We start from the raw sequence: 24,067 nt of genomic DNA, 5'->3' as shown, positions 1-24,067 counted from the left end.
AAGCCGGGTAAGGCCCTATTAGATCCCAGGTCCTACAGGCATATTTCGTTGCTGCAGGGCGATGTTAAAATCCTAGCCAAGGTACTTGCCATGCATCTCAATGAGGTTATTTTGTCTATTATACACACTGACCAGGCTGGGTTTATGCCACACAAATCCACTGCATTGAACCTATGAAGGTTATTCCTCAACATGCAGAAACCCGCGGATACTATGAGCCAATGTGCGCTATTGTCTATGGATGCTAATAAAGCGTTTGACAGTGTGGAGTTGCAATATCTGTGGGCAGTGTTGACCAGATATGGTTTTGGCAAAAGGTTCTAATTAAGATTATCTTGATGCCCCAACTGCTGTATCCCCTACATAATTCTCCAGTGGTAATCCCCCTAAAAACCTTTAGGATAGTTCAATCTATCTTCAGATCCCAAATTTGGAATAACCTCCCCCCGTATTAGTCTGGAACAACTTCAAAACCCCAAGGACGAGGGTGGGTTGGCACTCCTCAATCCTTGGCTGTATTACATAGTGGCCTAGTTGCAACACCTTACTGGCCAGTTTCTTGTCACACCATGACACTCATCTACAACCTCATGTACTGTCCCTTCCATCCTTCCTTAAAGATACTCTTCAATTTTTGCAGATTGTAAATTAACTTACCATTCCTGACAATTGTTTTTGGTCACCATTGATGTGGAGGCTTTATATAGCTCCATTTCCCATACATTAGGTTTGGCTGCTGTGCGACGATTACTCTCACAGAGATCTCTCCATGACCGATCTTTTGATAAATTTGTACTGTATGGACTTGATTTCATCTTGAATAACAATTTTTTCCTTTTCAACCATTCCCACTACCTCCAGGTGCAGGGCATAGCGATGGGGACATGTTGTGCCCCATCCTATGCCAATCCATATCTGGGGGAGTGGAAACGGCAACTACTCTCAGATGAGAGCCTCACACAGTATTCTGGTCACATTCTTACATGGCACAGATATATTGACAACATATTTCTGGTCTGGGAGGGGCCAAAGGAAACCCATTTGGAGTTTTTGGACAGAATTAATGATAACAGCTATAATCTTAAATTCACCCTGTCATATGATTCCAATCAGATTACCTTTTTGGATGTGTCAATCCAAAGAAATAGATTTGGTAAACTGGATAGCACGTTATATAGAAAGGAAACTGCAGGCAAGATAGTATTACATGCCTCCAGCTTCCATCCGACCACCCTAAAAAACTCGATACCTTATAGACAATATTTAAGATTGAAACTAAACTGCTAAAGTGATTCCCTATTTCAGGCTGAAGCTAGGAAATTGCAACAACGACTTCTCAATAGGGCACATAGCAGAACATCCCTAAGTATAGCATTTAATAAGGTACAGTGCAAGTCATGGTCTGATCTTCTGTTCGACAATCGTTCCAAGCTGGTAGACAAACCAAGCTCACAGCTTTCAAGAATAAATTTACGTTATTCAAATCAACACATGCAAATTAAGAAAATTTTGAATAAACAAGAACTCTGGCAGCGTATTCAAAAACATGTGTATAGTATGCAAATTGGTAAATTCTACCTTCCCATTGGCAGATATGTAACTGATATATACAGAAAAAAAGTACAGCGCTGGATAAATGTACCGTGACAAACTTAAATATAAATACATACAAAAAATGCAAATATATAAAAAGGAATACGTGATCACAAAATTGATTTGAATTGATAATAAAAATAAAATAGAAATAAAAATATGATTTTCATAAACCCTAGTGTCCATATTTTTATTAACAGAAGATACAACTAGTGCGCAAGAGTACACACTCGCTAAAAAACAGAGAAAGCCACCTACATAAGAAAGTTTACTCACATAACTCAATATACACATCTGCAGTGAAATCACCAATTCATCACTTCACATTGTTTAATAAAAATATGTTACAGATAAATATATGTGGCGCTAACCCACCTAAAGTGCAATACCTACTGATCCTGAGATCAATGATAACTAAATACAATAGAATACAAAAACAAATGATCAATAATAATAGCACAATGATCAAATATAAACACTGATAGTGATGACGTGCAAAAAAGCAATGGAGTGAATATAATCCTTAAGGTGCAATGTGCATACAAATAAGGGCCATAATATAAATAATTGGGGATGTTGCAAAAATATGTGAACTAGTACATAATGAAATAAATAGGATAAAATAGCCAAAAAAATATAAAATATAAGTAAAAATCAAAATGTAGTCCAAAAACAAATACAGTGTGACTCCTAGTAGCGGCATACAAAATCTTCCAAAAATGGTAAGAAAAGTGCAAGTGCAATATTAACCCTAAATAGCAGTGTGCAAAAAATGTGTGAACTGATGCTACATAGGCTATAAAGTAAATGTCCAAATAAACAAAAAACAGTTCAAAATTGCATATAGTGCGATTCCCGATATCAGCCCGGTGAAATCTTCTAGGAATGATGCAAAAGTGCGAGTGCAGTAAGTAAACACTGTAACGGCCAGTGTCTAATATCTATTAAGTTGATCCGATCTTGTTCCGGAGTGCGGCACCAGTTTCCCCAGTCTCTCACCTGTAGTTGTGGCCCCCAATGGGCCGAATCGAGCATATACCAACAAATGGTGGAATTAAATCCTGGGGATCAGCTTCCAATGGTTGTCACAGGGGGACACAGGTACACCAGCCACAGCAGACACTCTCCCGTACTCTTAAGATGTCCTCAGATGTTCTCAGATGGATGGTGAAAAAAGAAGAGATGGCTCCATAGTGCAGTAAATTCAGATGTTTATTTAAAAACAAAGTAGCAACTTACATAAAGATCAATGCGTTCCAGAGTAAAAACAAGGGCTTCCAGGTTCGGTCACGTGTGGTGTGACGCAACGCGTCAGTGAGGAGCCAGGTGCCACTGCTTCCGGGTACGGCCGAACCCGGAAGCCCTTGTTTTTACTGTGGAACACATTGATCTTTATGTAAGTTGCTACTTTGTTTTTAAATAAACATCTGAATTTACTGCACTATGGAGCCATCTCTTCTTTTTTCACCATCCATCTGAGGACATCTGAGGACATCTTTAGAATACGGGAGAGTGTCTGCTGTGGCTATATTGTGACTTCCACCGCAATACACCACCCTTCACCCTAAGAAGATTGAAGGCTTACCAGAAAGCCCTATTTAAAAGGCATAGTGACACCAACACTGGAATCCTTGAGTACTTCCTCCAGCAGACGAACCTCAGCCGTCATGGAAAGGATATCCCCCTCATGGATGTCCAAACAATGCTCCAAACTGCTCACCTCCAGGATGATGGGTATATATCAGCAGAGTGTTCACTTCATAGGAACCGTATACAACCACTAGCGTTGTGATGAAAGGAGACCTCTGCCACAAGTCTGCACAGCTGCTGAAAAACAACGCATGTCCTGCAGTGTGTCCTCCCTGTTCCTATGTTTTTAGTTGGCTCTGGTTACACACACGATATTCCAATTTTAAGGTATGATTCCTTTGATCAAATAATGGCTAAATCAATTGGATGATGTGTCCATATATGTGCACTTCTTCCTTCTTGTACAATGCTATAATTTTGATACGCTTTATAAGATTAGATGTCTTCATACCCCTGAGGAAGATCAGGACAGAATACGATCGAAGCGCGTTGGGATTTTCTGAGCGGTAGCATCCAGTGTTGAGAAATACACTTTGCATTTCTTGCTATCTGCATATGTAACATTGACATCTCATTATTTTAAATATCATGCATACCAGAGCTCATGTAGTTTTCAATTCATGTTCCATGAATATTTGTACTCAATAAAGAGATTTTTTTTATATATTTGATCTAGTTTAATTTTTTTTTCAGCTGCCTATAGGCCCTTGGGAGCATTTTTTAAAATTTTACCTGTTTACATGTAGCTCCTCTGGCACACTAATATTGGCTACTCACATTATGTTATGATGCACTGGAGCGGATTCTGTCCCTATTGGCTTTGAACAGATTGTTCGTTAAATCACAAAAACACTTTCCCACTTACAACCTTTTACATAAAGTTTGGCTTAAGGTTAAACAACCTGCAAGGGTTTGAGGGATTTACAGCCTATAGCCCAATTTGGGCAAATAAAGCATACGGGAAACTGTTCAACTGCAAAAGGGTCTCAGATGGAAGGCATATAGGGTGACCCATTTGAAACACATTTTTCACAATGGGAGCCTTCTCCCCTTTTCAACCCTCCAGGAGAGATTTAGTCTCCCCCTTCCATGCAATGTTATCACAATCAATTGCAGCACATGGTTAGGGCTCAAGGTGATGTGACTCCGTGGACCTCATCGCCTACACTGATTTCGTCGGTAGATCATGCTAAAGGTCTTATTTCTCAGTGCTACAATATGTTACTGAGTGACTATTTGGATGGCTATCCCACAAAGGCTAGAGAAAATTAGGAGGGGGCATGGGATCCCTGCCTGGTGATCAGTGGAGAGATGTGTTGCAGGCGGTGGCAACTAGCTCCTTAATCTCTTCACAAAAACTGTCCCAGTTATTCATAACACTGAGATCCCATCTCCCACCTGGTAAACTGCATAAAATGGGCATACTTGATGACCCCTTGTGCTATAGATGTAAGCAGGAAAGGGGTGACCTCATCCACCTTCTCCGGAGGTGCCCTAAATTACACCACTATTTGACAGCTGTTTAGGGTACCGTAATAGGATATTCCAATCTTCTGTCCCGCTAGACCCTAAATATTGCTTGTTGGGTATGTTAAGAGATCTTATACCGGAGGTGCCCACAAGAGTGGCGGTTAATCACGTCCTCTTCCAAGCCCACAAAATACTTCTGCTTTGGAAATCTCCTGACCCTCCTTCATACCAAATGTGGCTATCACACATTGGACATCCCCTTGTTTTTGAAAAATATGTGTACCAACACAGGGGATGCTTGGGAAAGTTTGAAAGGTTATGGGCACCGTGGCTGGACACCCCTGGGCTTAGCCTATGGGAACTTGTTCAGATGTGGCTTCTACAATGTCCAGACAGACCAGTTTAGGTTTGGCTAGGTATAGCGCATAACGCACTGGAGGTTGTGTATATTTTCTTTGGCTCCATGTGATATATCATGCACGTCAACATTTGGGATGTGTATACATGTGCTCTGTTTATGAATGTACAAGTGAAGCACTCTACTTGTATTCGATGGGTAGACTGTGGGGGACTGTCACTGGCATGCATCTGCATTTGTTCTTGTTTGTTTCAAATAAAGAACCTGTTTGATTCAAAATAAATATCAGCAAAAAATGTAGAGCACATCCCATTTAAGAATGGTTTATTGTTACATATACACCCAGGATCTTGGCTAAATCCTGCACTGTAGTGCCATATAGAAAACACATTTGCAGTTGCTGACTGCGGAACCGCAACTATGCGTTTGCACGCTCGCCTAGTTACTCGTACTTTTCTGTTCGACTAATCAAGGTCTTAATTGTTTTAATTAGGGGAATTAGAAGAACAACGACCATTGTTTCTCCTTATTCTTAGTAAATGAACCCCACTGTGCCACTGAACTGTTCTTCACGGTTATGGAGAGATTCAAACTGGTCTTCCATTGTCTTCTATTGTTTTGATTTTATTAATTTTGGTGAACTACAAATGAATAGTAGGGGTGTCCCTTTGTAGGCCTGCTTCTGGAATTGAATAGTGATAGAAGACCTGTACGTTAATGTAATGATATGACGTTCGTATTCCCATTTATATATGTAAGGAGGAATATATCTTTCCAGGAAAAAAATCTAAATTCAATCCATTTTAATTCCAGATTGTAGCACTGCGACTTGCAAATAAATACAAGAGAGGTGAATACTAATGCAGAGCACTGTAAACACAATTTGTACACAATGTAGAGCACAACATTGAAGATCAAAGTTCAGCTTATTTTTGTTATTAAAATGCACCTTTGCAGCAACAGACAGATGGAAATAGATCAGTTGTGCAGTGATTTGTTTCTGCAGGGGATCTGCGCTCCTTTACTCCAAGAAAGCCAACAAAACACACAGAAAATCCTATGTCATCAATGAGGATGTCAGGCAGGGGCGTTGCTAGGTCTACAAAAGATCTGGGGCTAGAGCCCATAGTAGCGTAGTAAGGAAAGTCATATGCTTGGACGGGCATACACATGTATATACAGTAATATACGTGTGCGTGTGTGTATATATCCCCAGAGAACCCCCCACTTACATCAGGGTCCCCAGAGAGCCTTCTCCTTACATCAGAGTGCCCAGAGAACCTCCCACTTGCATCAGGGTCCCCAGAGAGCCCCCCACTTACATCAAGGTTCCCAGAGAGCCCCCCTTACATTAGGGTCCCCAGAGAGCCTCCCCCTTAAAATCATGGTCCACACATAGCCTCCCCCTTAAAATCAGGGTCCCCAGAGAGCCTCCCCCTTGCATCAGGGTCCCCAGAGAGCCCCCCACTTACATGAGGGTCCCCAGAGAACCTCCCCTCCCCTTGGGGACCCCTGCAGAGACGCGGGGCTGTGGGCCCCAGATTCGGGGCTATAGCCCCAAAAGCCACCCCCTAACGACGCCACTGATGTCAGGGCAATTTCCATTGTAAGCACAAAGCAAAGTTCTTATAATGTGGTTGTAGCAGGATTGATAATGTAAGATCATGGGCCGAGCACAGAACCCTGATTGTTGCTGACAGATGTTGCAGCACTGGTTCCACCTTTCCTTCTTCCTGGTCCCCGCTTACCTCCAAACAAGTGTGCTTTGGGAAATGTAAAGATCCACAGCTGTCCAATTGTGAGCACCAGGTATGCCCCCTTTTTGACTGGAAAGGGAACTTTTCTGAGGGTCATTCCCCCCCTCTTCCATCTTCCTCCTACCCTATACAAATCAGTAATCTATGCTACCCCAAATCTATCCATTATAATGCATGTGGTTCTACTATGGAGGCTATCAAAATTTAGAGTTAGGACTGCAAATAATACTAGGGTGCCGTGAAGTGGCTCTGCAGCTTATGCATGTACTGTATTTGGAAATGTGTGCAAACTAAACCCCTGTTTTTTAATGCATACTGTTAGATGGGGTAATTTGGTTGGTTGCAGGCTGGTCGGTAAGTTGAACTGGGAATTTTCTTTGGTTTTGTTTGACATGCGTCGCCCCTCCACGTGCTTCTTGCTGCAAAGGCCAGTTATAGGTGGGGGCAGTAGCCATTTGTTTGTACTGTAGAAAAAAAGGTTTCTGAATTTCTTGTCCTTGCTCATGCTATCCAAAATAATAAAAAAATCTGGACCATGTCTATCTGCAAATTGCTTTATAATGTGTTGCAGGTTTTTGTGTCCTCATGGAGCTCATGTTAGAAAGGCTCCTGATGAAGTGGGAGTTGTCCTGTGAAATGCATAGAGATTACAGCTACTGCCTATGAATTATTATTTTGTGTAGAGAGTGTTTTTATCTCCGCACAATGTGAATGTTTATATGTGTTTTTTATGTCATTTCCAATAAATTTTGTATTTTTTTTATATATACATTTGTTGTACTACCCTACTTCTAAGCACCTCTCACAAAGTCCCTTTGGCAAATTGCTGTGTTTAGTGTTCCTGAATAGTTGGGACTGAATGCTTAGGTCCAGGCATGTACTGGCCATCGGGACTACCAGGAGATTCCCGGTGGGCCGATGGCTCAGTGGGCCAGTCAGGTGCGGTCCTGGAGCCGCACCTCTCTGACAGTGAGTGATCGCAATTTCACTCCTGTCAGGAGGAGCAGCTTCCGTCATATGCTGGAGAGAGCATTAGGCGTTATGCTCCCTCCAGCCTGCAGGGGGAGATAGACCAACGGCAGACTTTCCTTCCTCTCTCTCCTATCACTTGTTGTCACATGACTGGAGAGAGGAAGGAGAAGCTGCCTTCAAAACGGTGAGTACATGTGGGAGGGGGAGGAGAGGGAGGACACTGATGTGAAGGGCTGCTGATGGGGGCTCTCTGATGGGGACTGTGATGTGAAGTGGGCTGCTGGTGGGGATTGTGATCTGAAGTGGGCTGCTGGTGGGGATTGTGATGTGAAGGGAGCTGTTGGTGGGGACTGTGATGTGAAGGGAGCTGATGGTGGGGACCGTGATGTGAAGGGAGCTGCTGGTGGGGACTGTGATGTGAAGTGAGCTGCTGGTGGGGACTCTGATGTGAAGTGGGCTGCTGGTCGGGACTGTGATGTGAAGTGGACTGCTGGTGGGAACTGTGATGTGAAGTGGGCTGCTGGTGGGGACTGTGATGTGAAGTGGGCTGCTGGTGGGGACTGTGATGTGAAGGGATCTGTTGGTGGGGACTGTGATGTGAAGTGGGCTGCTGGTGGGGACTGTGATGTGAAGGGAGCTGCTGGTGGGAACTCTGATGTGAAGGGAGCTGCTGGTGGGGATTCTGATGTGCAGGGAGCTGCTGATTGGGACACTCTGATGTAAGGGGGGCGCTGTTGGGCACTCTCTGATGTAAGGGGGACACTGTTGGGAACACTCTGATGTAAGGAGGACGCTGTTGGGGACACTCTGATGTAAGGGGGACGCTGTTGGGGACACTCTGATGTAAGGGGGACACTGTTGGGGACACTCTGATGTAAGGGGGATTCTGTTGGGGACACTCTGATGTAAGGGGGACGCTGTTGGGGACACTCTGATGTAAGGGGGACGCTGTTGGGGACACTCTGATGTAAGGGGGACGCTGTTGGGGACACTCTGATGTAAGGGGGACACTGTTGGGGACACTCTGATGTAAGGGGGGTGCTGTTGGGGACACTCTGATGTAAGGGGGGCGCTGTTGGGGACACTCTGATGTAAGGGAGATGCTTTTGGGGACACTCTGATGTAAGGGGGACGCTGTTGGGGACACTCTGATGTAAGGGGGATGCTGTTGGGGACACTCTGATGTAAGGGGGGCACTGTTGGGGACACTCTGATGTAGGGGGATGCTGTTGGGGACACTCTGATGTAAGGGGGATGCTGTTGGGGACACTGATGTAAGGGGGACGCTGTTGGGGACACTCTGATGTAAGGGGGACACTGTTGGGGACACTCTGATGTAAGGGGGGCACTGTTGGAGACACTCAAAATTAAAGTGGGCCAGTCATGAGGAAGTCCAGGGCCAAATTTTTGTCCTAGTCCAGCCCAACCGGACTGCTTTTGGTCCGTGTGTACAGCAGAAGCTGGTCTTTAAACCAGCGTTCGATCAGCACTTGCAGCCAATAGCTTTGAGAGATGATCAGTGTATTTTAATGGTGGTGGTGGTGGGGGGTGTCCTCCTCTCAGAATACAATATCTCAGCGGGAAAGATCCCTGCATCAACATCGTTTGTGTTGATGTGGGGATCTGTCGTGTTTTTTTTTTTTTTAATTCAACCTGCTGGTTGAAGGAAAAAAATCTGAGTGTGTGTACCTAGCTTTAAGGTATATTATTGGGAGCTCCAGCTGAGACAGCAGACATATCTGTAAAGAGATGCTGCATCAGATGTTTACTCACAGTTTGAGATGCACTGATCTCAGCTGCACTTCTGATTGCCTGGAAAGCTTATGTTACAGCTTTCTAAATATTGTTAAGTGCTGCAAGTCACAACAAATGAATGTTTTTCCAGTATGAGACATCCCAGAGCGCATTATGATGCCTTTCCCTCAAATCAAACGCAATTATCTATTTATTTACACACTCTAGGATGACAATAATATGTGCAACTTATAAACAAAACATGCTTTTTAATTTAATATATGGAACTATACTTAGTTGCTTAGGGACATATATATAAAGCAATGAATCTGATATTCACCAAACCTCCACTGCAGGCTAGGGATGACCTTGAGTTCTGTCTGAACCCATGTTTGGCTGGACCTGGAAAGAAGCTGTCAGTGCTGGCCCAGTAAGCTGCGGACAAGGGAGGTTTAGTCTTAGATTGCGGAAAGGGTTATTTACTGTTAGAGCAGTTAAAATGTGGAATTCTCTCCCCCAGAAAGTGGTAATCACAGAGTGTGTTTACAACTTCAAAATATTTTTAGTTGATTTCCTCAGGAAGCAGAATATGCAGGTACAGTGTGTCTACAACTTCAAAACATGTTTAGTTGATTTCCTCAGGAAGCAGAATATGCAGGTACAAAAGTAATTTTTTTGTGGTTTTGTTGCCTCACAACCTGGAATTAACATGGATTGTTTGAGGATTTGCATCATTTAATTTACAGAACATGCCCACAACTTTGAAGATGTTTTTATTTATTGTGAAGCAAACAACAAAAAGGACAAAATAACAGAAAAAGTCAATGTGCATAACTATTCACCCCCTAAAGTCAATACTTTGTAGAGCCACCTTTTGTGGCTGTCACAGATCCAAGTCGCTTTGCATAAGTCTCTATGAGCTTGCCACATCTTTCCTCCTTGCAAAACTGCTCCAGCTCCTTCAAGTTGGATGGTTTGTGCTTGTGAACAGCAATCTTTAAGTCTGACCACAGATTTTCTATTGGATTGAGATCTGGGCTTTGACTAGGCCATTCCAACACCTTTACATGTTTCCCCTTAAACCACTCAAGTGTTGCTTTAGCAGTGCGTTTGGGGTCATTGTCCTGCTGGAAGGTGAACCTCCGTCCTAGCTTCACCTCAAATCACACACAGAGTGGTACAGGTTTTGCTTAAGAATATCACTGTATTTAGCACTATCCATCTTTCCCTCAACTCTGACCAGTTTCCCAGTCCCGACTGCTGAAAAACATCACCACAGCATGATGCTGCCACCACCATGTTTCACTGTGGGGATGGTGTTCTTTGGGTGATGTGATGTGTTGGGTTTGCGCCTAACATAGTGTTTTCTTTGATGGCCAAAAAGTTCAATTTTAATCTCATCAGACCAGAGCACCTTCCTCCATACATTTTGGGAGTCTCCCACATGCCTTTTCGCAAACTCAGAACTTGCCATTTTGTTTTTTGCTGAAAGTAATGGCTTTCTTCTGGCCACTCTGCCATAAAGCCCAACTCTATGGAGTGTACGGCTTATTGTTATCCTATGTACAGATATTCCAGTCTCTGCTGTGGAACTCTGCAGCTCCTCCAGGGTTACCTTAGGTCTCTGTGCTGCCTCTCTGATTAATGCCCTCGTTGCCCGGTCCGTGAGTTTTGGTGTGCGCCCGTCTCTTGGCAGGTTTGCTGTTGTGCCATGTTCTTTCCATTTGGTTAGGATAGATTTGATGGTGCTCCTAGGGATCATCAAAGATTTGTATATTTTTTTATAACCTAACCCTGACTTGTACTTCTCAACAACATTGTCCCTTACTTGTTTGGAGAGTTCCTTAGTCTCCATGGCAGTGTTTGGTTAGTGGTGCCTCTTCCTTAGGTGTTGCAGCCTCTGGGGCCTTTCAAAAAGGTGTGTATATGTAATGACAGATCATGTGACACTTAGATTGCATACAAGTGGATATGATTTCACTGATTATGTAACTTCTGAAGGTAATTGGTTGCACCAGAGCTTTTTATGGGCTTCATAACAAAGGGGTGAATACATATGCACATACCAATTATCAGTTTTTTATTTCTGAAAAATCGTTTTATGTATATATTTTTCTAATTTTACTTCACCAACTTAGACTATTGTGTTCTGATCCATCACAAATAATTCAGATTAAAAAAAACATTGAACTAAAGGCTGTAATGTAACAAAATAGGTAAAAATCCAAGGGGGGTGAATACTTTTGCAAGGCACTGTATAGTTAGTCTTGGTCACATCTAACAGAGCACTGGGAATGTGCTGCTCATAGACTATGTCACATCAAAAAGGGGCCTGGGCATGTGCTGTTTCTAGGCTCTGACACATCTAAAGGAGCCCTGTGGATATACTTAGACTCTGTCACATCTAAAGGAGCACTGAGGATGCACTTTTTTTGGCTCTGTGTATAGCTAGGAATGAGTTGAATTTGTGTAAGACTAGAGTAGAGGAAGGACGCAGGGGTCTGAGCACCAAGCCTGGGGGATGTTCCTGTCCCTCCATGGTCCCCATTACTTCAGGGAGAGGACAACAGACAAACATATTTAACAGTCAACAAACCTGTCAGTTTCACCTGCAATACCATTACTAAGAGAGAGGATGGCAGCCAAATTTAACAGTCAATAAAGCTGTCCGTTTCACCTGCTGTCAAGAATAACTCAGAGAGAGAACGGCAGCCATCTTTACAAGTCAACAAAGCTTTCAGTTTCACCTGTGGTCACCATTACCTCAGGGAGAGGACAGCAGCCATCTTTAACCTCTTCCCGACCGACTCCTGTATATATACGGCTCTGCTGCGCGAATCGCCCTATATATAAGAGACGCTTTAAGAGCTATAGCAGACACGTGCATGTGCCCGCTGCACGGTGGGGGACCTGATGCACGTGACCGGTGGGCACGATCCCCGCCGGCCACCCGCGATTGCGAGAGCAGGAACGGGGATTTGTGTGTGCAAACACACAAATCCCTGTCCTGCCAGGGGAGGAGAAACAGATTGTGTGTCCCTACTAAGTAGGAACAATGATCTGTCGTCTCTCCCAGTCAGTCCAATCCCCTCACAGTTAGAACACACTGAGGGAACATACACTTAACTCCTTGATCGCCCCCTAGTGTTAACCCCTTCCCTGCCTGTGACATTTATACAGTAATCAGTGGCTATTTTTAGCTCTGATCGCTGTATAAATGTCAATGGTCCCAAAAAAGCGTCAAAAGTATCCGATTTGTCCGCCGCAATGTTGCAGTCCCGATAAAAATCGCTGATCGCCGCCATTACTAGTAAAACAAAAAAAAAATAATAAAAATGCCTAAAATCTATCCCCTATTTTGTAGACGCTATAACTTTTGTGCAAACCACTCAATATACGCTTATTGCGATTTTTTTTTTTTTTAAACAAAAATATGTAGAAGAATACATATCGACCTAAACTGGGGAAAAAAATTGTTTTTGTTATTTTTTTAAATTGGGATTGTTATAGCAAAAAGTAAAAAATATTGTGTATTTTTCAAAATGGTTGCTCTTCTTTTGTTTATAGCGCAAAAAATAACAACCATAGAGGTGATCAAATACCACCAAAAGAAAGCTCAATTTGTGGGAAAAAAGGATGTAAATTTTGTTTTGGTACAGCGTCGCACGACCGCGCAATTGTCAGTTAAAGTGATGCAGAGCCGCAAAGCTGTCAGTTTCACCTGTGGTCACCATTACCTCAGGGAGGAGACTGCAGCAAACTTTAACAGTCAACAAAGTAGTCAGTTCCACCTGTGGTCACCACTACCCCAAAGAGAGGACGGCAGCAAACAAAGCCATCAGTTTCACAGTCCGTAACAATTCCAGAGTGAGTTGTCAGTCTCACCAGTGGCTACCATTACAACAAGGAGTAGTTGGTGATCATTTCTTGAAGGGAGTTTTATATTATACTTCTGTATATACGCCTCAGTAAGGTTTAAGTTTTAGGCGAGGATTTCAGCCAATTATTGTGACTTCTCGGTGTGTCAAGGCAAATTTTGCCAATCATCACTTGCAGTCTCTACATCTCAGTACAGATCTTGTCGTCCTTTACCATATCTCATACATCAGGTCAGTCTGTCTGGAGTTAGAGCTTTTAAGCTGAAGGGGTCCCTCTGCCATTAAGATCAGCAAACAAGGACTGGTGAAAGAGGGTTGTCAAACCCATTTTACACAAATTACAGAAACAGATATATCTATATAACATGTCCTAGGACATTCAATAGAAATAGATGTCATCTTCTTTCCTCCTATTGGAGCTTGTTTCAAATGATCTTCAACTATCATCATTTCCGTTTCTTTTCTGAAGCATCACCTTACAAACACTTCTAGAAGGATTGACGGACGTAACCAAGATTCATCACTTGTGCACTATCAAAGAAGGGCCCCAACTAAGCTAGCAAAAGAAAAAACAAAACAACAAGAACGTTTGGGAACAATATCCTTTTGTCTTAATTATTAGCACTTGTCTCACTATTTATTTTATTAAAGATAATTTTTTTAATATATCAAAGCCCTGCAGGCAACTTTGATTTAGCAGGGCCTTCTCTGATTCTCAGGGGTTGCTTAGCTCCCTGAAGATTTAACATTCTTGTAGCTGCTTTGTTTGGACTCTGGTGGTCCTGTTACAAGTCAAATGGTAAATGTGGTGGAATCTGGCCCGGTCACCTTTAGTGAAAAATCTCCTTTTTAAGTCTGTTTTATGACTGCATTGCATATTAGTAAATTATTATAAGGTTGTGATTATAGTTGCATAACCTTGTCTTTGTTGAATCACTTACCTTTTAATATACTGAAGTTCGTTAACTGGTGTGGTTTATTTGTGTAAAGGGTGTGTCAGAGTTGATGAAGTACTACACCACTCAATTCATTGAAAGCAGGATAACTCCAGAGGGAAACTAGTGGCTCCTGTGTTGGGTACGCTGCACAGGGCTATGAAAATTGTTAGAGAATATATATACACTCAGGTTGATCTGGATGATCTGGATGGACCTGTGTCTTTATTCAATACTATAATTGTAACTATGTACAAAAAGAAGTGAGCATGCTCATGACAATATTGACCTATTATAGCTCCATGATCATTTGGCCCTTACTAGGTCAATGATGTCACAAGCAATTCTGTCCCTCTGTGCAAGTGCAGCTGTGGGGTGGGAAATTCTTCACCTGCAGCTGACTGGGCTGTCAATGACAACTTATTTCTGGGTTTGAACAACCAAACCCAATCTCATCCCTTCACAGGGCTGCTATGTGCAGCTGCAGCAGGTAAGTACTTTGCATTTTTGGTTTGCTTTATTAAAGTATATAACTAAAGGCAAAACATTTTTTCTTTTTCGTTTTAGATAGGGTGGATTTGAATACAAATCAGAGTTTTATTGCTGTCTGTTCCCCTGCTAGGGAAAGTGAAAAGTAAAAAAAGTTTGTCACCAGAACAGTAATAGAAGGAAAATCTTCCAATGGGGATACTAGTTCTGATGAACCTGGTGACTACCAGGGATTCCCTCACTTTGGAAGGATTTCCTCTCACTTCCTGCTTTGTCTATGGGACAGGGATTGAAGGGAAATCCTGTCAATCAGAAACAGAGAGCAAAAGAAACCTGACAGGAGTTATAGGAGTTATAACCCTTCTTTTAAGTGATTAGGTATTGTAGATGGAGTTGCGCAGAATATATAATGTCAAAAATCCTTTACAATGAGAGTAATCAAAAATTGATCAAACATATGCAAACATGTCTATTCAAATGCAAAACATATAGGAATATATATAGGAATATATACAGTGAATATAAAACTATATAGTCCACAACCAAAGAATATATATATATATATATATATATATATATATATATATATATATATATATATATATATATATATACACATATATATATATATATATATATATATATATATATATATATATACTAAATATATATATATATTGGGTGATAAATCAATCTTTAATCGTGATAAAAAAAGATAGCAGACTTCCTCAATATGAATGAATCCATATATGATAATGTGAAACCATATAGTGTGCTTCCACCTCCGTGCTCACAGAACTCTCACCTTGATAAATTTACAAGTACGCCTTTTAATCAAAATGCAATAGGTGGTGTGATGGTCATCAAATCACAGAATACTCCTAATTCTCCTAACTCAGCTTTGTTCAAACCTGGGGTGCTGGCCCGTTTAAGGTGCCAATCAGTGCGCTCATCCGCATGTTTCGGACAAGGCAAAAAGGCCTCCCATAGTGTAATATTAAAATGGCAACAATTTATTGAATTAAATTAACTCTTACATCAAGTATGCAATAGAAATGCTTTGTATAGGTTGGACTTGATGGACTTGTGTCTTTTTACAACGTTGTCTACTCTGTAACTATGTATAATCAGAATACTCAGCATCTGTCGATCTCTCACATCACTTCCAATCTGGGATGCCCTACGCGTTGAGTTACGTCAAGTCACATGACTTCATCAGGGGGACCGGATTGGTTGTGGTGAATTTTTTTATGTGGTAGGGATAGGAAATGTAACGGTGGCCATTTTGTTGAAGCCGCTATATGCGGTGGCCATTTTAGATATGACCAAGGCCTGTAGTGCATCCTCTAGAGCAGGGGTCTCCAAACTGCGGCCCGCGGGCCGAATGCGGCCCTTTGGTTGCCTTTATCCAGCCCTTGGGGCACCAATGACACCAACAATGGAGAGCTATTCCTCCCAATGGCACCAACAATGGGGCACTATTTCTCCAATACCAGTGACAGGGCACTATTCCCACTCCTACTGACCAGAGGTGCTATGTCTGTTTTCTTTTTTAATCCCCCTGGGCACAAAGTTAGAAGCATTGTTCACTACTGCTGACTCTGGGCATTTGCTACTCAGTCCAGCCCCCCTAATGTCTGAAGGGCAATAATCTGGCCCTTTGTTTAGAAAGCTTGGAGACCCCTGCTCTAGAGGCCTATGATAACTCTCTTTATACTATCCAAAATGAAAAAAAAAAAAAAAACATTTGCCTTTAGTTCTACTTTTGTGTAACAGGCAGACACATTTAAAAAAAATATGACTCCTCAGCTACATGTTTCCTCTTATAACACAGTCTCTGGTCTTCTTAAATGTCTCTCTTGCTTTCTAAGTCCTATTCTCATTGAGCTATATAACCAGAATCTTTAGGAAAGCTCTGTGATATCTGAGGTTCATGTGGTAACTCAGACTTGAGGTTCAAGACAGGACTGAGGATTCCTGTGTTTCTTCTTGTAAGACTGCTCCGTGGTGCTCTCTACAGAGGCATATACTTGACTGTCACTGCTGCCCTCACACTGCAGCTGTTGTCCTCTTACCAGATGCAAGTGAAATGTGTGTGAAGCAGTTTCCTGTTACTGACCAAGAAGTAAGGCGTCACTAATGTCCTCTTTGTCCTCGTGCATGCTGTAAGCTTTTCCTGCTCCTTTTTTTGGCCTACATGCATATTTTCCTTTACTAACCTCCCCAGCACGCTATCCTGGGCCCGTACACACCTAGCCTAGTAACTTAACAATGTTTTTTGTCAGCTACATTTTGGGGATTACCCTAAACAACCCCTCAAATGTGTACACATGTTATTGTTGTCCTCAAATTCAGGCAGAGTGCAAGAGGCCATTTTTTGGGGCCCAAACTCATTTGGAACCCTCCCCCCCAAAAAAATGCTAAGTCAACAGATACAAATATTGTATCTACTAACTTTGCAAAACCCATACACACTATCCCTCTTTTGTGTTCATATTTCTGTATAAATTCACCAAACCATGTAATGCAAGGGCCTGCCTGATTACCTACAAATTGTAACGTAGAAAGTTTTTGTCTCCTATTATATTGATAGGTTATTTCAGAATGTAAAAATGTGCTGCAATTTGGACAGTGTGTATCCAGATTTTTAGATTACGACACTTCTTACCTGTCCACTGGGCTGCCAATAGTGTAAGTAAGGAGGGGCTGGCCAACTATCACTGATTATTTATGCAAACAGCTTTCATGAAAGTGGAGAGGGTTACCTGTCCAAAACATCTACCCATTACCCCCCCCACCCTAAAATTTGTCTATTGGGCCACCAGAGGGGGTGAGGAATCAAATAAGTTGACCTTACACTTTTGTCTTTAAATACTCATTTAAGTTTTATCCTTATGTTGGCTAAGCATGTTTGTGTCAAATCTGCTTGCAATGTTATGTGCAGAAGTAGTAATTTATTTTTTCTTTATTTAATTCACAGTTTCCTTCCAACCCAGAGCAATGGCAGGACGTTGCAGCCCAGTTCCAACATCAGTGGGATTTTCCCAACTGTGGTGGTGCTATTGATGGCAAGCATGTCCGGATTGTACCACCACCAACTCTGGCTCATATTATTTTAATTATAAGGGCTTTTGCAGCATAGTCATGCTAGCTGTAGTGTCTGCCAACTATGAGTTTTTGTATCTGGATATTGGGAAGAATGGCTGTTACTCTGATGGAGGAGTGATTATGCAGACAGAGTTCTACAAGCGGTTCCAGAATGGCACCTTAAACTTGCCACCTGCTGAGGAGACTGTTGAGGGCCTCAATTTAGTTTTTGTTGCAGATGAGGCCTTTGCTCTGGGGGAACATCTGATGAAGCAGTTTCCTATGAGAAACCTCACCCCAGAGCAGAGAATATTCAATTACAGGCTCTTTCATGCCAGTAGGGTGGTCAAAAATGCCTTTGGCACCCTATGAAGTCGTTTCAGGCTGTTTTTGACTTCAATAACCTGGCACTCTACAAAATAAACCATGTGGTCCTGTGTTGCTGTATCCTACATAATTTTTTAATAAGGAATGCTACCAGCTACCTAGTCTCACTGCCAAGTGACGCGGACCCTGCAGTGGCAAGCCCAGCTGAAGAGGCTGCAGCTCATGGGCGTGCTGATGGCTATTGAAAATGCCCATGCTGGATTGCCCTCACAAATTGCCAGAGATTTACGGCAGAAATACCTTGATTGTTTTGAGGGTAGAGGGGCAGTGGCTTGGCAGCAAATTGTAGCTGATCATGTCTAATCTTTTTTTGAGATCATAAACTCATATTTCATTTGAACTACTGTTGTCTGTGTTTCTTATCTGTCTAATATGTTCACAAATGGGCTTTATTTTGGCCACTTGCTACAATAGTGAAAATGTACCTTATTTGCTACATGAGGTGACAATATCTTCTTCAGCTAACTATTATGGTGTGCTGTCCGTTTGCTACACACAAACAATGTTTTCGTTCTTAATGGATCTAATGCATGAAGTTCAAAAACCTTATGCCTTTTCAATGCCTTTAATTTTTTTGAGGCCTTAAAATTGCAGGAGTTGGCCACATTTAAGAGCACGTTGTCACTGTAACTACAACAACTTACCAGATACACTGGTATTGAGCATTGAAATAATAAGCCACACATTGTTTAGTAAAAAACATTTTACTCCAAGCACAGTCACATGTGCGTTTTAAGGTTTTAAAACAAACCAACATCTTGGTGTATAAATGGTGGCTAAACAGGCATGTTCTAAAACCTTAGATACACATCCCAAACTCAGGAACTTACAAAGTTCGAGTTTGGTAAAGTGAAGGCCAAATGAGACATTCGTATCCCAAGACTGTGTGGATGTTGCCTTCCTTAGGGTGATCTCAAGACCTTAAAAGCCCAAATTTGAAGCCACATACATGTAGAGGCATAACAATTAAATGGCCCTTATAATCCCATGCTGAAAATGTGTGTAGTTACAAACATCTTTTTTTCTAAACCCACAAAACACACAGTGTGTCAACATGTGCTATCTCCCATCATGGGGTATCAATGGATGTGTTTCTGGGGTGCAACCCCTTCCTCTGAGCTACTTTAGTTATGAGGAAGGGGTTGCACACCCAAAACACATCCATTGATACCCAGTGATGGTAAATAGCACATGTTGACACACTGTGTGTTTTGGGGCTTTAGCAAACTAGATGTATGGAAAAAAAACACATTTTAGGCATGGGATCATGAGGGAAATAAGAATGTCAAGGCCCAATTTAGGGGCACCTTCAAATTTGGGGATTTATAGTTTTAAAAACACAGAAACATTATAATTCACATTAGTTTGGGCAGTGTTTCCCATCTCTCCTCCTTAAGATGCAAACCCAGGTCATGTTTTCTATATTTGTAGAATTTGACACAGGTGAGGAAAATACAGAAAACAGGACCTGGTGGTGCACCTAGAGGAGTGGAGTGGAGAAACACTGAGTTCTGTCCCTAAACTTTCACCTTTCAAAGTCATAAAAACATGGTAAACATTAAAAGGGCAAACAGGAGCCAACAAGTGGAACAATAAACTTCAGACCAGGCAAGAGGAAATTAAAATTTGGCAAGCATGTCCACAAAACCTCTGATTCTTCGCTGTAAAGCAGTGGCAGCCTCCTTGATTTGCTCCATATCCTTCAAACAATGCAACATATCTGCACTCATTCTGACAATAGTGCATCATGCAAGATCATGACCTAGTAAGAAGAGTAAAAAATATTAGGGGAATGATGGTCAAGTGGCTGAGGCCCTACATAGTGAGTTATGGTCAAGTTACTAGTTAAATTCAGGAAAAACTTACCTACCCAGTCTATTGTTGCTTGCAACCTGCTTGCCCTTCAGACACCTACACTACTAGGAATGTACACACTGCAACTACTCTGTAATCTTGGCCCTGGTGCCTGGGTCTCCAAAACTCTGATACCTAGCAACACTGCCAGCTCCCTCCACCTCTTCCTTTTCCATGCTAATGTTAAGGCACTACATACTTTGGTAATGTGTGGAGTGGGTGTTTTGTTTGGACATCTAAACACTTAACATATATACACTTTTGTTGGCAGATTTCAAGAATACTTACTTGCACAAACAAGAGCCTCACAAACACTTTCTTCCTCTTCTGGGTCGCTTTGGCCCTCACTGTGACTCGCGTCGGGGGATTTGACATCCACAATGGCAATGTCTGTGCTGGGTCCAGGAGTCAGATCCCATGGCTCCAAAGAAACATCCTGGGTGAGCTGACCACACTCGATTACCTCAAAAAATAAACAATACACCATTCATTAAGCCACCCCAAGTCACATCTGTTTCTAGCATCCATTTTGCTACATTAGTTGACCAACCTTGCAGTTGGTCTGATGTCAGTGTTTGCTCCTGACTAGTGAACTCCACCATGCTGCAATCTGGTTGTTTTTCTGAGAAAAATGCATAGAAAAGGGAAGGTGATGTAATTTTACAGAGTGTAAATGTATTTTTGAAAATGTAACTGCCTACTCCCAAACTGTCATTTGAAGTAAAACACATAGTGTCATCCGCTGTTGCTCCAGATCTCTTTGAGTCAAGGACCTTGTTCAGCTCCCTTCTAAAAGTACTCCTCAGGTTTGAAATTTTTGTCTTGACATAGTTGATGTCTGCCCTGGGGCACACAGGTTTCACTAACTCGAGCAATTTCTCCAAAGTTGCCTTCCTCAATATTTTATTGGAATAGTCTCTACTCTTGACCTTCCAGAGACAGGGCAGCTCCCGGTACAGGTCAATGAATTGGGGTAGAAAATCAGGCGAAGTAAATTTAGCCGTCATGATATATGATATGATGCCTGCAAGCCAGAACACAAGACAAACCATAATGTCTGGCTTAACTCATAAGCTGGTCCCAATATAGGCCTCAATCTAAGCAGTATAGGCCACTATCCACCTATGCCCCAATTTCCAATTGTCGTGTTATGGCTCCTTTCTTGTTTGGCAATCGTTCGTCCTCCACTCCAAGATCGTTCCTACTGCCGTTCCATCGACCGTGCATTCTGGCTTTATATACACCGCGCATGCGTGAAACTCCGCTCTCAGTGTTTCATGACGCTGGGGTGTGACCATCTCTCTTTTGCATGCGACACAGATGGCGGAACATTTGGGGGGGACAACATTGCAGATTCGGCGGATTACAGCCAGCCCCACTGTTTCTATTTCTCCACATTCAATTTGCAACTGTGTGGAATTCAAAATTGTGTGTGATTGATGACCAAACTCTAAAAAAGATTATAATTATGTTCCATTTTCATACACAGGAAAGTGTCAGTCTGGAGGAAACAGCCGCCAGCAGCCAGACGGAGTCGCAGATACCTCCCCTACGCCCTCCTGAAAGAGCAGGAAAAGCAAGAATCTGGAGGAGGCCACAGCTTCCTTCCTCAGCCAGGCCACTACTGCGCTCCGTACAGACCCAGATGAGGCTGAGGGATTTGCCGTGGTGACGGACAATAAATTAAGGCAGATGGCCGGTGAGCAAAGGAACAGGTGTGAGGAACTCATCCTGCAGCTCCTCAACAAGGGGGTGAGGGGCTAAATTTCAGAAAACACACACCTGTGTGATTTTGTGACCCCACATCCACCACCTCCTCTGCCAACCCACACACCACAGCCACCCCACCCACCACAGCCACCCCACTCACCACAGCAGCATGGCGGTCAGTGGCAATACCAGCCACAAGACCCCCAACAAGGCCGCTGGGCTGGGGATTTTCACCCATTCACCACTTACTAATTTCTATTTTTTATTTTTTTTAATAATTATTTTATTTGTTATATTTTATATATTTTTGTATGCATAGAATGCACTTTTTGGTTAAGTTCTTTGTATTTGGATGGCAGATAGCATCTCTAATTTAATTTTTTTTGTATGCACAATAATAAAATTGTGTAGAATAATACTTGGCTATGTGTTTTACTTTAAATGACAGTTTGGGAGTAGGCAGGTACATTTTCAAAAATACAATGTAAAATTACCAAGGGACTCATATGAATGTTGGATATCTACATAATGTATGTATAGTCTCACTAAAACTGACATGTCACAATGATCGTATATAACTGGTACTTATGACATAGGCACTGCTGGAACATTAGCTAACAGATGACTGCCGGATGAAGGTGGTTTTTCCTATCCATACTTGTATACCACTGAAAATCAGCCAACAGACCTCTGGCGAAAATTTACTAGCCTGCCATCCAACATTTGGTCAAAAAGTTGGACAACAATTGTCAGAAGGAGCGTACTAACAGTCAGATTTTAGGACAACAGACAATCCCCTGCCCTACAATCGGATCATGTGTACAAGACTTGTTTGTGAAAAATCCTACACACTTCTTTGAATTCTGTGACATGTATTCACTATGCCCTGTGAGTAGACACTGCTGTGTCACAGAATTCACAGATCCTGCCTTCTGAACTACAGAGGTGCTGAAGGGAGGAGTTTCAGGAGGGTGAGTCAGTACAGGAATCACTGCTTGCAGGCAGCAAGGTACCATGGGATATATAGTCCGTAGAAATTGAAAATAAACAGCAGAGGAGAAGCTGCAAAACATGCAGAGAATCCAGGAAGTTGTGGAAAGTGATGGCAGCAGATAGGCAGAACTCACAACATGAAAGGACGTTTTTGAAGTAAGCTTATATTGGATTGTCAAAAATAGTTATTGTTGCTATTAAAATGTTGATGCTCCACAAAAAAAGTGTGTGCTGTGACCATAGATTTCCTTTAAGACAATAGCAAAGAGATTTAATTTCTCGTGAAGCGTTAGCAAAAATGTGGTTTGAAGAATGCTGATTTATGCATTTCAGACCCAAGTAAAATAAAAAAATACATATGTTTGGCGTTACCCCCTAGAGGACCTCTATGTTTTGGGTCCTCCTAATCCTGAACAGCCAGGCAACACACATGTTTCCAACTTGCATTCTCGATCAATTACCAGTCCTTGGGCTTGTTTTTTATGTTTTATTGAGAGAATATAAATGTGGATGGGGATAAGGGGTTATGGAATGACCAAACTGAGTTCAGCAACAAATTGAAGGACAACTTCTCTATGTAATGGAGAAATTAGCAAAATCCCAACTGTAGACAGGAACTCTATATCTCCTTAGTAGAAAATAATAAAGTCCCAACTGTATGCAGGAGCTCTATGTCCCCTAATAGAAAATGCCAGTGCACCTGACTTCTATGACTGTATCCCAGAGCAAGAGAGTTAAGGTAAATTGTGGCACTGTCTCTTTTTATTCTAGCAAAGTGTTGCATCCGGCTGTATTCTCCCTTTGTTAGCTTTGGGAGTGGTGGGTAGAGGTACTCACATTGTCCCCTGAAATCCTGCTGCTTGGCAAAGGCTGCTGTTTGGACCCAATGCTGTATAGGTCCTCCTTTGTAATACAGGGTGTCTCCTGGATGAGACTAAAGGGTGGTGAAGATCCCTCTGGTCAAACTGCCAATTTCCTTCCTTCCTCAGCCCTTGCCTGGAGGCAGAGCCCCCCCCAGACCCCGGGGTCCCCTCCAGGCCTCACAATCCTCGACTCAGCTCTCCATACTCTAACCAGGAACGCCACACTGGCCAGGACTTTCAATATATTTTGGGCACATCTTACCACCCTGTCAGGCCTCCTGCTTGGGGATTGGTCAAACTCCCATAATTATTGGGATTCCTGCCCACTAGCTTCTAGAAGTTTCTGGAAAGGTGGGAGGGGACTAAGGCCTGACCTGCAGAGCCATCCAGCCTGACC

At 42.3% G+C, this 24,067-nt stretch overlaps 1 long non-coding RNA gene across 1 annotated transcript in view; it reads left to right on the top strand.

The window, feature by feature from the left end:
- The window catches only part of LOC141139719 (uncharacterized), a 50,439-nt gene extending 28,209 nt beyond the window's left edge, over window positions 1-22,230 (top strand). Inside the window, exon 2 of the long non-coding RNA XR_012243790.1 lies at window positions 21,594-22,230. This is a non-coding gene — a long non-coding RNA (uncharacterized lncRNA). The remainder of the gene's footprint in view (window positions 1-21,593) is intronic.
- The last annotated feature ends 1,837 nt before the right edge of the window (window positions 22,231-24,067 follow it).

This window comes from Aquarana catesbeiana, linkage group LG04 (genome assembly GCF_042186555.1).
Source record: "Aquarana catesbeiana isolate 2022-GZ linkage group LG04, ASM4218655v1, whole genome shotgun sequence".
Taxonomy (NCBI): Eukaryota; Metazoa; Chordata; class Amphibia; order Anura; family Ranidae; genus Aquarana; species Aquarana catesbeiana.
This window is presented reverse-complemented; position numbering and strand designations above follow the sequence as displayed.